The sequence below is a fragment of the Canis aureus genome, chromosome 3, assembly GCF_053574225.1.
Source record: "Canis aureus isolate CA01 chromosome 3, VMU_Caureus_v.1.0, whole genome shotgun sequence".
Classification (NCBI taxonomy): Eukaryota; Metazoa; Chordata; class Mammalia; order Carnivora; family Canidae; genus Canis; species Canis aureus.
In genome coordinates, this window is record NC_135613.1 from 72,191,683 (window position 1) to 72,204,432 (window position 12,750).

The following is a 12,750-nucleotide window of genomic DNA, read 5'->3' on the forward strand; positions in this document are numbered from 1 at the left end:
GCTGGCATGGGGAACTCTGTAACATTCTCCTAGGCCTTGGAAGGCAGAGATGGAACCAGGACATTCTGTAGAAATTATGTCTCCATCCTTAAGCAGAGAGGGCATCCCAATCTTTCCCTGGTCCTGAGGACTTCTTCCTTCCAAACCACATTCCACCCCATCCCTCACGTGGCAAGGAAAGGGAAAGAGTGACTTTTCATTCTGTAGCCTCCTGCCCTGCCACCCCCATCACGCACCATTTTGCTCCCAAGCTTAACTATGTCCTTTCATACCTTTTCAAGCTCTGCCTCTTAAGCTCCATCCTCAGCCCTCCCTCTACTCTGCCTGGAAAACACCTCTTCAGCCTTCAAAACCTCCACTACCACCTCCTCTGGGAAGCTTTCGTGACTACTCCCCATCACCACCAAACCAGAGCTCACCTCCCCTTCTCCAGGCCTCCTGGGTTTTGTACGGGCTTCAGTTGGCCTCCTTCTCACACACTGTAGGGCAATTCATCTGTCCATCATGCTGCTCCTCCTCTGCACTCTGAGCACCCTCAAGGTAAGGGCTGCTTTTGTCATTATTGTGTCCTTGTCATTATTATTACCCACAGTAGGGCACCACCTAACATTGTAGAATCGAATTTAAGTGCTGTCCTAGGGTTCCCAACTCATCCTAGTTTGCCCAGGACTTCCCCTACTTTTAGCACCAAAGTCCCATGTCCTGGAGAACCCCATCATTGTTGGTGAATGGGCAGGTTGGTGGCCCTACTCTGTGTCTCTTCCCTGGGAGCCAAGAGTTGTAGTTGTCCAACACTGTGAAGCCTGTTTTCAAGGCTGTGTTTTCCAAGTCTGTGATGTCTGCAAGGAAGGGTCAAACACAGTTCAGCCATGTGGCCTCTGGGCATGGTTTCAATATACAGATCTAAGCATTCAGAGAGTTCCAGAATGGATTCATATGATTTGGACTTTTTCAAACTGGACCACCTCAGAGATAATCTGGGATGGAGAAACCAAGGCCTGGTGAACTGGAAAGGCCTACCCGAGATGGCCTTGGAGGTGCGGGGGGTTGAGAGACACCATGGGTTGACAGAAGTGACACAAGAAGAGAGTCTTAGACCTTCTAGTCCCGGGGACACGCATGCTGCCCTGCCCAGCCTACACCTTCGCCTCTGAGATGCAGAACATGCCAGTTCCCACCCACCTCCTACCAAGGCGGGGAGATGCAGGCTAAGTGCCTACTGAGTCCTGGACTCTGGCACACAACTTTTGCATTCACCATTTTATTTAATTCTCCATTTTATTTAATGAGCCTCTGCCATGTTACAGATGAGAGAACTGAAGCCTGGAGAAGTCCAAGAATTTTTCCAAGCTGACCTAGCTGATAGCAGTGCTCAGTTTCAAACCAGCTTTTTCTGGCACCAGAGCCCAGACCCCTTCCGCTCCCTTCCCTTGGTTTCTGTGGTCCAGGCTCCTCCAAATCTTGCCTCCTTTGGATCTCAAGCAGCAGATGTCAGGTGTGCCACTGCTGCTGGGTCAGGTGCTCAGCGCCAGGGAGAAGAGGGAGACCCTGAGGAAAGAGACGGGCACCCGGGCCTCAGCAGAGTGCGGAGGAGTGACCTCTGAAGCCCTGATCTCAGGGGAAGAACAAAGGAAGGTAGCTTTTTAACAATTAAAGCTTCCTTTGTTCAAAATGATGTGTGGAGAAATAGCACTAGGGAGAGAAGCATAAGAGAAAGAGGCAGAGGAGGAATGGAGCAGCCTTCCCCTGGCTGGAGGATCGGATGGCAGTAAGGAGGGGTACGGAGGTCAAGGTGTCCAGGAGGCGGGTCTCCTCCTGCCTGGCGATTTCATCCATCCTCCACCCCTTCCATGGCTACTGCTGCTGCCACTCATCTGCATGAATTAGCCCCAAGGATGCCCCCACCCACTCAGGAGGACCAAGGACCTGCCCTCATCTCCAGGACCTCTTGTCTTTCTACAGCCAACTCTGCAAGCCACGAGGGGTGATTATTTACTTCAGACTGGGCCCATGGGATGGCCTCTCCGCAGCTCCAGTCCTAGTCCCAGCAGAGGGTGAGAGGCTTCCAGGGCCTGGACCTGCTGCCTGGACCCTGCCCCTTCCCGCAGCTGCCCGGTGGACTCATTGCTTGACTTCACCTGCTTCGGGCACTGCAGGGTGGTGGCAGCTGCGCAGCGAGGACAGAGGCCTGCGGGGCTCCTCTCTCATTGTAGGCCAGCTTCAAAGGTGACAGATGAGCTCATTAACCCCAGGAACCACCAGCCCAGCCCCACAGCTGACCTGCCCATCCCCCGCTCCTCCCAACCTATCTTTCTGGCCCAGACCCCATATCTTCCTTGTAGCCTCAAATCGTTGAGTTTCTGAAATGTAAAGTGCAGTTTCTTTTCTAATTACAAAAATAACAGCTGACAAACACGTGCCAAAGGCCCCCTCTTTTCCTCCTGAGCTAACAGCCCCATTAGGACAGATCCTGTTATCTTCTGTGCCCTCTCCATATATTTTATGGAACAGCCTCAAAAGTGCTCTGCGGCTCGTTCTCCCTCCCCCTCTCTCTTTTTCAAGGCGATGGCTTTGTGAAAGCTGAGGGGAAAAATAAAGCCTTTTACTAAAATGTCACTCTGGGAAAAGGGGGGGAAATTTTCTAATAGGCCATCGAAGGCTTGCCTTTTTTTCTTTTTTTTAAGTGTGATAAATTTGGCCTGTCTTAAAAAGACAGCTCAGTGTTGCTTATCAACCGTGATTTGACCAGATAGCCGTTTCAAAAAAAAAAACAGACACTGGTCTTTTTATAATAAATGAAAGCAATAAAACCAAGAGCTGGGCCAGAACTATAATTAAGAATCAGGAGCTGAAAACAGTGGGTGTGTTCATGGAGGGCAGAGTCCAGTCTCTGGGCAGGAGTGGGTCAGACTTGCAGGGAGCAGCATCCCTCTGGAAGGGGAGGGTGACCCTTCTTGCTCCACTGGGTCAGGAGGGTCAGGATGGTGCTCCCCATCTCCCCACCCTCCCCTTCTTTCTCTCTCTTATTTTGGGAGAGTTTCTTTCCTGGACAGATGGGCCTGAATATAGGGAGGAGGGGAGCGGGGAGGGGCTCATCACCCACCCCCAAAGCCAAATCAAATGCCTATTTGAAATTCAGCCAGAAATCCCCCTCCTTGCTCTGTGTGTGCACAATAAACATCCCAGACTCGGCTACTCCGAAAGAGCTGTCTGTTTAACACAATCTCCATCTCAAGCGGCTGTTTTGCATTTCCTTTTGGCTTTATTAAAACTGATTTTCTATTTGCACTATAAAAACTGATCTGATTAAATTTCCATTTTTCCCCAAAGAAAAGACTCTTCTCTCTCCCTCTCTCTCTTTCTCTCTCTCTCTCTCTGCTTTTTCTCTCCCCTCTGTCTCTACTTGCCTTCCTGTCTTTTCTCCCTCCCACTCTCCCTCTCCGCTCCTTTTTGCCTTTTCCCAAACAAGTCATTCTTGATTATTCTCCTTCATCCTTCTCTTATCCCCCCCCAATCGGGGTTTCCATTGCAGTTGCCATGGGGATAGCCATGGATGGTGCTCCCTGGGAAGGAGCAGGAGGGAGCTCCGCCTGGGGACTCTGGAGAGAGGAGACTGGGGAGGCCTCCTTGGGGTGGGGGGGTCATTTGTGAAACTTGAGCCACCTCCCACTCAGGGAGGCCCACGCGGCTGGATGGTATCGGGGCTGCACACCAGCTCTGTGTGCCAGGATTCTAACAAAGCCAAGGTGTGGGTTTGATCCGCCCACTGGTCACTTAGCTCCTTCACTGTGCTCAGGGCCCCAGTGTGAACTTATCACCCTGACTAAGCTGTCTGTGCCATGACTAAGGCCACTGGAGGATGGGACAGGGAGAGTACAGGAGAGAGCATGCAAACCCACCTGCCTATTTACTTCTCTCTTCTGCTTGACAATAGAGAACCCAAGTCTTGTGCACCTCTGTGTAATGTCAATGACAGTTATCAGTATTAAATTGCATACTATGGTATGCACTAGGTCCTAGTAGGTCACACACAATCTCTGTCATTCTTACACCCCCCCCCCCAAGGGAGATGTCACTGCAGAGAGCCCCTAGAATTGGCTCATGGAAAGATGCAGACCCGGACATGCCACCTCAGGGCCTGTGTTTTCACCACTCCATGACACTGCCTCGTAAAAAGGAAGGACTCGTATGGAAGACAAACCCAAAGTGTCCAGGGGGTTGACAGACAAGACCTCAGGAAGCAGAATCTCTGACAAGAAGATGGGCAAACAAAGCAGTTGACTTCCACCCTTCTAAAGGCCGCGTCTTTCACAGTCTCCCTGGTGCACTGGGATTCCCCTGCTTTCATGCTCTTAAAACTCCAGCTGAACCCTGGACCTCCTTCTCCTCTCCATGGCACAGCTGAGGCAGGCTGGCATTAAATAAAGACTTTTCTTAATATTCAGGGGAAACAAAAATTAAATAATGACAGCAAATATAAATGACAAGTACCTCCTGATTTCCTACTGCACCTCAGCACCTGTGCACGTATTGTCATTAGTCAAGTGTTGGATGGATGGATGGATGGATGGATGGATGGATGGATGGATAGATGGATGGATGGATGGAGGGAGGGATGGATGGATGGATGGATGAAGAGCTTGCTTGCTCATTAGACAAAATCAAAAGAGGCACAGGTTAAGTTTCCTACACAGCTGGGTCATCCACTCGGTGCTGGATTCCAGGCTAGCAGGCCACCACCAGGTGCACTGGGACAGATAGAATGGCAAATACCTACTAGCACACAAGGAAAGCCCTCACCTATCCAACAAGATCCCACTTCCCCACTGTCAGAGGTGGCTTTCCTCATGAGAGCTACCCAGTGTAGTATCTTCTCCATACATTCCCTGAACCATGAAGATAAGAAGGGTTCATACACATTTGTAATAATTAATCCACGGTTACTTCCCTCTCTGGATTTGAGCCAAGAGATTCAGACACCCTCCAAGACCCCTCAATCCAGACTCAGCTCCCATCACCACACCTTGGCCCACTGTGGCCTCTGCATCTGGGGTTCTCTCTTTCAACCACAACTGGCAAACCAGCAGAGTTATGGACAGAAACCCTGCCCTGCCATGCAGGGCATCACCAGAAGAGGTGAGATACGCTCTAAATAACAAGGATACAGATAGTCTGTACAAGCTGCAGAGAAGAGCCACAGCTGTCAGAGAAAAGAGCTGGGCACGCTCAGCAGAAGAGAGACTGTCCATTGGGAGGTGGGGGGAGGGGGGTAAGGCTTCATGGAAGAAGAGGTCTGTGAATTCCTGATCTTGAAGAATGGTTATGATCTTGACATTTAGCAACACAGAGAAGGCTCTTCCAAGAGGAGGGACTGCCTGAGTGAGCTGCTGGAAAGCACGAGAGTTACGGGCCATCCCGTTTGCCCAGGGCAGAGTATGCCATGCAGAGGGGGTTGTGGGGGAGAAAGCCAAAGGTGGACTGGGGCCAGAACATGGAGGGCTTGGCCACCACAGTGCAAGGGGAGCCCCCAAAAGCTCAGGGCCTTTCTCTTTCATCCCCACCTGTCCACATCTTCCTCACCCTTCAGCGAGGAGCAGAAGGCTCACATCCCTCCAGGAAGCCTTTGCTGGTCTCTCCAGGAGAGCTCTCTCTTCAGCTGAGGTCATCTGCCCTTCCAGGTACTACCACTCCCTTGATATTTAAGCCTGTACCAGCCTTGCAGAACTGCTGCGTCACCAGTGTGCCTTGCACATGTGCCGTTCCCTCTGAACTGGCCTCCCTGCCCCACCGACCACTCAGCTTCTGCTTGCTAATGAATGTGTGCTCATCCTCAGGGCCCCCTCCCCCCCCTCAGCCCTTCCCTTCCCCAGGGAGCCATCTCTGTCCCCCCAGCTGCTCATGCTTCCTGCCTCCATTGCCCCTCTCTGTGCTGATCCCTGAGGATGAATCTTTCTCCTCCACCAAAACACAGGCTCCTTGAGGGCAGGAACTACTTTTTTTCTCTGGTCATTCACTGCAACCAGCATGGTGTCTGGCACATTTGGGGTCTTTAAGAATTATCTGTTAATTGAATGGATCCCTGAATGGCTTGTGAATATCCTGCATATTATTTTGGTTTGCTACTAAACTCCCTGTGGGTACAGTGTTCCTCCAGTTTGCAAGTTCCCTAAAGGTGGGGACTGGACCTTTAAACCTACTAAATCCTGTTTAGTACAGTGCCATGCTTACACAAAGTTCTTCTCATGCTTTTGGCTGAAAAGAAAGAAAGAAGGAAAGAAAGAAAGAAGGAAAGAAAGAAAGAAGAAAGAAAGAAAGAAGAAAGAAAGAAAGAAAGAAAGAAAGAAAGAAAGAAAGAAAGAAAAAAGAAAGAAAGAGAAGAAAGAAAGAAAGAAAGAAAGAAAGAAAGAAAGAAAGAAAGAAAGAAGGAAAGAATCTGGATCAGATCAAAGAATCTGGTGCTCTGAACCAGAATCTGTGCTTGAAGTCTCTGGAAGCTTTCCAAGACAAACAAAGCATGGTTTCTGTGTTCAAGAATAAGGCAGGCCAGTCAGAGGCCTGGAGCAAAGAGAAATCCCTAGAACCTAAGCCCCATGAGGGCAGGGAGCTGTGTCTGCTTTGTTCACTCCTTTACCCCACCATGGCAGATAATAGCTACTCGATGCACACTTGCTGTAAGAATTATGACCATGCACAGAAAGGTGCCTTAAAATCTGGAAACACCATACAAAGGTTTATTTTGATTACTGCCTGTATATAAGAAACTAAAATGAGAAGAATGCAGTAAAAAAAAAAAAAAAAAAGAGGAAGAAGAAGGAAGATGAGGAGGACAAGGAGGCTGGGGGTCACAGGGGGAAGCACTGGTTTATGAGAGAAGATGCGGAATGTGATTTTAGACATTTTATGGTGACAGCAAGACATTTAAGGAGAGATGTCCTACAGGCTGCTGGATTTATGAGACTAGAGTTCTGGTAGGAGGTCAAGGCTGGAAATGAAAATCTGAGCATCTTGGAAAAAGAGAGGATAGCTGCAAAATGAGCTCATGCAGGAAGTAAATCTAGCAGCAGGAAAAGGCAGCATCAGGAGGAGCCTCGGGGGACAGCCCCAAGGATGGGGAGGAAATGATACCATGGAGACAGAGAAAGCATAACCAGAGAGATGCGAAGCAACCAGAGGCCAGTGATGGATAAAAGGACGAGAAGGATGAGTAATATCTGACTCCCCTTGGAGATTTTAGCCTCTTTCCTGACAGTTTTCATCTCTGCCTTTTCTCAGGGGCAATACAATCATGTCCTGCTCCAAATTCTGGCTTGGTCCTGGCCTCCTGTGATGCAGGTTGCTCCACCCATCACACACCCACTCACCTTCCCCTCTCTCCCTCTCTCCAATCAGACCATCAGTGGGACCACATGGTGTCATGGGCCCCTACCGCATCATAGATTTAAAAAGAAGGATTCACGAAGCATCACATCCCTTGCTCTCACACCACAGATGAGGCCCAGAGAGGGAATGCAACCTGCTTGAAGTCACGCAGCTAGGAAGTAGACTAGTTGCCAGGTCACAAGTGTCCCAAGCTAGTGCTCCTGGATTTCTAGCACAGTGCCTGCTACAGAAGAAACGGAAACCCTGGGGTAGGGGTGGGGGGTGGGGGGAGGTGAACATAACCTGCCCAAGATTCACAGCTGGGCCAGGCTGGGACCAGAATCCAGAGACTGAATTTCCTGTCCACACTCTTCCCATTCCATGGGCTGGTCAGCTGCCCACTGACCTCCCAGATCCTCAGACCTGACTCAGTGCCCACAGCGCTCCCTACAACAAGCAGACACGTCTTCACAAGTTGCGACTGCAGGGCAAAGATCGGGGGCTGAAGCCCTCACTGCTCCCTGCCTCCATACATCCCCTCTGCTCAGAAAAATTCCCCAAAGACGGGTTGCCTTTAAGGGCAAGGCATTTCTGCTCCCTGAGCAGCAACTGTTAACCTCCTTTCATCCACACCTAAAATCTGGGCCATTCCAAAGACACAATTACACAGCCTTTACCATCCCAGCACCCAGAGCTGCTGGCTGCTTAGAAACCCCTGGCCCTTCTTGTCCTGAAGCTGCCAATTTCCTCATCAGTATTTTATTTGTCTGTTTTGCTCATTTTTAAGCTGGTGGCAATTGCTATTTAAATTGTTTTGTAAAGTGTCTTTGCATTTACAATGCCGGCTGTCAGCAGCCCCACAATAGGAAATGAGATTTGGCATCAAAGGCAAAGACGCTACTAAAATACATTTTAATAAATATGTAAATCAATTAATCAATCACCCATCCAGGGAAGGAGCTTCAGGAATGCAGACAGGCTGGTTGAGAGAGTGGAGCTGGAGAGAATGTGGGGTCCAAGGTGACAGAGGATGTTCAGTGGTCAACAAACCCGAAGTTATGGGCACATCTGGTCCTGGGCCCCTGACCTGACCTCCCACCCACCCACCTCACCTAAATGGGCCCCCACAGGGTCTTGCACAGTAGCCCTGCCCAAGAAAGGGGACAGGGTCCCATCAAGGCAAAAAATCAGCTCCAGTGCTAAGAAACCAGCCCCCTGGCTGAAACTCCCACCACCCCCAACATCTTACCCCGTGGATGTGGTTTCCTAGAGAAGTCAAAGATTAAAAAGTTCGTGCAAGGTTTAAGTCTATAAATTGGACTGGCCTGGAGGATTAGCATCAGGAAACATAAGGAAGAAATGACCAGGTGTTCTCTCTTTTCCTGAGATGGCACCAAAAATAGAGGAGCATAAGCGGTAACAGGCAGCTTCAGTAGCTGGGGAAGAGAGAGGGTTCCTGTCTGCTAGGAGAGGGTCCTGGCTAGGGGAAAGAAATAGGACTCAAGGGACAGTATTGAGGGGACAGGGAAGAGGCCTGCCAGGGAAGAGCTTTTAAAACAGGAACCCAGGGATCCCTGGGTGGCGGAGCGGTTTGGCGCCTGCCTTTGGCCCAGGGCGTGATCCTGGAGACCCGGGATCGAATCCCACGTCGGGCTCCTGGTGCATGGAGCCTGCTTCTCCCTCTGCCTGTGTCTCTGCCTCTCTCTCTCTCTCTCTCTCTCTCTCTCTGTTACTATCATAAGTAAATAAAAAAAATAAATAAAAAAAAATAAAACAGGAACCCAAATATACGCTGTAGCTGATGAGCAAGGTGCAGGTGTCTGGTGGCAAGGGGCTGGCCACATAGTCATAGGTCCTCAGCTTGTACTAAGGTGTGTTATTAGGGGTATCATTCTGGCAAATAACATCTGAGCCTCCCCTGGCACACATCTCCAAGCCTTGGATGCACAGACTGTATAGTGTCTCTTCAGCCCATGGTGGATGGTTTGCTAAAGAGGGACCTCAGAGTTATGGTGAGGTGCATCCTCACACAGCTTCAGTGTGACCTTGGGCAAGTCACTTGTCCCCTCTGCGATCCTGTCTACTCAATCTAGACAATGCAAGAGTTGAGCAAAATGAACCCTAAACTCAAAAATTCTCCATCCCGATTTCCCCACCCTTGTGGAGGTGAAACCAGTACCCTCCCATTACAGCTGCTAGACCTTTATGGCCATCAGTAAAGATTGGCCTGACCCTGCCACGGAACACTGAGGATTTGGAGTCTGAAGACCAAGGTGGGCCTGTCTGAAGGGCCAAAACATGCCCCTTCTCCCCACCAAGTAACCCAGATATGGGAAGAGTGGTGTATGTCCCCAGAGGAACCCAAAGAACCACGCTTAGCTCCTCTCCCACCCCTCCCTCTGCACTCGCTCCCCACTCACCCCCACTGCCTCCCCTGGAAGAGGTAAGCCCTCTGATTGAAGACCTGTCTGGCTCCCAAATTACCTCGTTTTTTAAACTGATGCCACCTGGACCAGAGGGCAAATATTTCCATTAGGGCTGAGAGTGTGCACACATACCCACCCTAGGTGCCTGGGCATGTATGCAGATGGCACACACATGGGTGGTGTTTCAGAGCACACACATAAATGCATGACTTCAAGCATACCTGCGTGTAGTGCTGTGTGCCTATAAATGTGCAGACCTCTGCTGCTTAGTGTGTTCACATTCAGGCAGGTCTATGTATTGGTTACAGACATGTTTGTTACATACACGTATGCATGTGCCTTTCAACAGGTTTGTGTGTGTAAATGGGGCCTACATCACTATGCTTTCAAACCCTCCTGTGGCTAGGATAGGCTGCCTGCTAGGCAGGAAATGGTGGGCATTTCTGTGGCCAGAGATCTTGCTCATCTGGTAGAGTCCTTTTCACAGTGTTTCCCAAAACTGCTGCCAGGCAGGCTGCCACCAACCTGTGCCTGCTTCTTCCCAACCCTACTGAAGCAGAGGCTTGAATGAGGCAGTTTTGAGTACAGACCTGTGGATCATTTGGCCATGAGCCAGACTCAATCCCACTGACCTGTTACATGTGACCAAATACAAGAGTGGGGAGGGCAATTGTCCAAGGAATCCATCTAGCCTTTCTAGAGAGATCCAGGAATCGCTAAGAGCTGCCAGACCGTGTATCTCTGAGCCCTCAGGGCTACATCTGGCTCCACCCTGCCATCCACATACAACTGTTATTTTTTTTTTTCACATACAACTGTTAAAATGAACTCTCTCAAAAGCAAACTTGACATCTTCTGTGTTACTCCTTTGGTGGCTTCCCACTCCCCAGATGGCTTTGCATGACCCAAATGCCCTGATGGGATATCTCCCTCTCCAAACTCTTCTCTTGTGCCTCTTGCCTCATCGTCTATACTCCAGCACCTCCCAAGACATGCCATAATGCTTCTATCCTCCATGACATGGCTCATGCTGAGCTCTGCTGCCTGAGGAAGACCCCTCCAACCTCAACTGGTTCAAGGTCTACTCAGCCTTAAAAGCCAGCTTTCAGGAATCCCTCTCTCACCCATCTAGGCTCTTCTTCAGTAGTTCCATAAACCCAGCATGACTATGCCAAGACACTGTATTGTATTTCCTCATTATCTGCTTATGCTCTTTCTTCCCTGCTGGACTTTAAAGCTCCTGCAGCCAGGCACCACATCCTAGTCATTGTGGAGATGCAGACAGGAATGCCCACTGAATGACCTGATGGCTCTCTCTAGTTTGCCTTGCAATGAGCTGGGTGAAGTTGCAGGTTCTTCATGGTTTCCAGAAGCTATAATGCTGGGAACCTGGCATGTCCAGCTCTGGTATGCATTCCCTTAAGCAGCTGGCACCATGCTTAGACTGTTTTGCAAAGTTGCTCTCAAATTCTCCCTCTAAAACAGTGGAACAATAGCAGTGCATGGCGTTCCTCTTCTGGAGCACAACCCATGATGCATACAGTATGCTCAGCCCAAGCATGTAGTAAGCATATTTTCTTATTCTGATGCTTTGACATCGGATTATTATTGCCTTGCTAACTCTGGGGAGACTGCCTCTCCCAGTGCTAGGTAATTCCTAGAAATAGCAAACACCTAGAACACACCTGTCATATGCAAACAAACCAGTCCAGAGACCATAGCCCTCCTTTATGGGGCCCTCACAAGGCTCTTACACTCCAGGCCACTAGCACTCTCCCCTAATCTCCGCAAGGCCAGGTGTCAGACAACTAGGCACAGCCCCCATGCCCCAGAGCCCAGTGAAATTATTCAAACTAGCCAACGCCAAGCTGCTCACCCTACTTTGTCCATTTCTTCCCTCAAAAACCACTCAGAGGCCAAACAGGTCATACCTAATGACTGCCTGACTATTCAGCTAACTGGTCACCCTACAGTCCCAAGTATGCTGTCCCCCTGGTTCCCCATGGCTCCATCATCCCCATCCTGAAGGTGGCACCATTTCTGGGGAGACTTCTGAAGTGCCAACTTTATTAAGATTGATTTGGCCTGCCCACCATTCTGACAGGTCCAAAAGCAAACACGGCAGGGCCATGGGGGAGATTTGGTCATAATTACCATCTTTAATTACTGCTAAAACATCAATTGCTCTTGTTCAATTAGCAGTGCGGTTTCAGGCATGGCAAACTTTGCAACACAAAATAAGCTGAAAATTGATTTCTGAACACTTAATGCAGATCTGAAATTGCTAACCTGATAAGGTTGTCATAGAAGAGCCAACGTGGCCAAGGAGGAACTTTGCAGGGCTGTAATTGCCTTGGTAGGAAGATTAATAACTTGTATACTTACATCTTGTTCATCAAGTAGGAGGCACTCGTTGGGGGAGCCAGAGCAGTGGGTGGGTGTGAGGCATGAAGGCAGAGGGAGGGTGTTAACAAGGACAACGGCAATTAGGCAGGAGAGAGCAGCAGCCTGCACCCAATGGTCCGTGAACGAGGACATGGCCCTCTGGGATGGCACGCGGGAGGGGCTGGCTGCCTGGGATGGCTGCCAGGGAGAGCCGACCTCTGCAAAGCAGGCAGGTACTGTTGCAGGCTGGTGGGGAGAGGGAGCTCAGGGTCCCAGCCACCCCTGCTTTCTTTCCAAACCCTGGAGAAGGACCCTCAAGGTCAAACACTCCTAAAAGCTCAGGTGGCTTATGAAAGAGCTTTCTTTGTTCAGGCCTCCTGGCAAGGAAAAGAGTCCAATATGATGGACAAGAGGAACCACAGCTGGGCTGGGGATGCGAAACCACTGCTCCCACTGCTCTCATCATCTCTTATTTGGATGCCAGGGTCTTCTTGCCATGGGATTGAGTGCATTTCTTGGTGATATCACATGATGGTGAACAGGAGCTTTCTATGAGCTACCAAGTGCTCCACAGACTGTG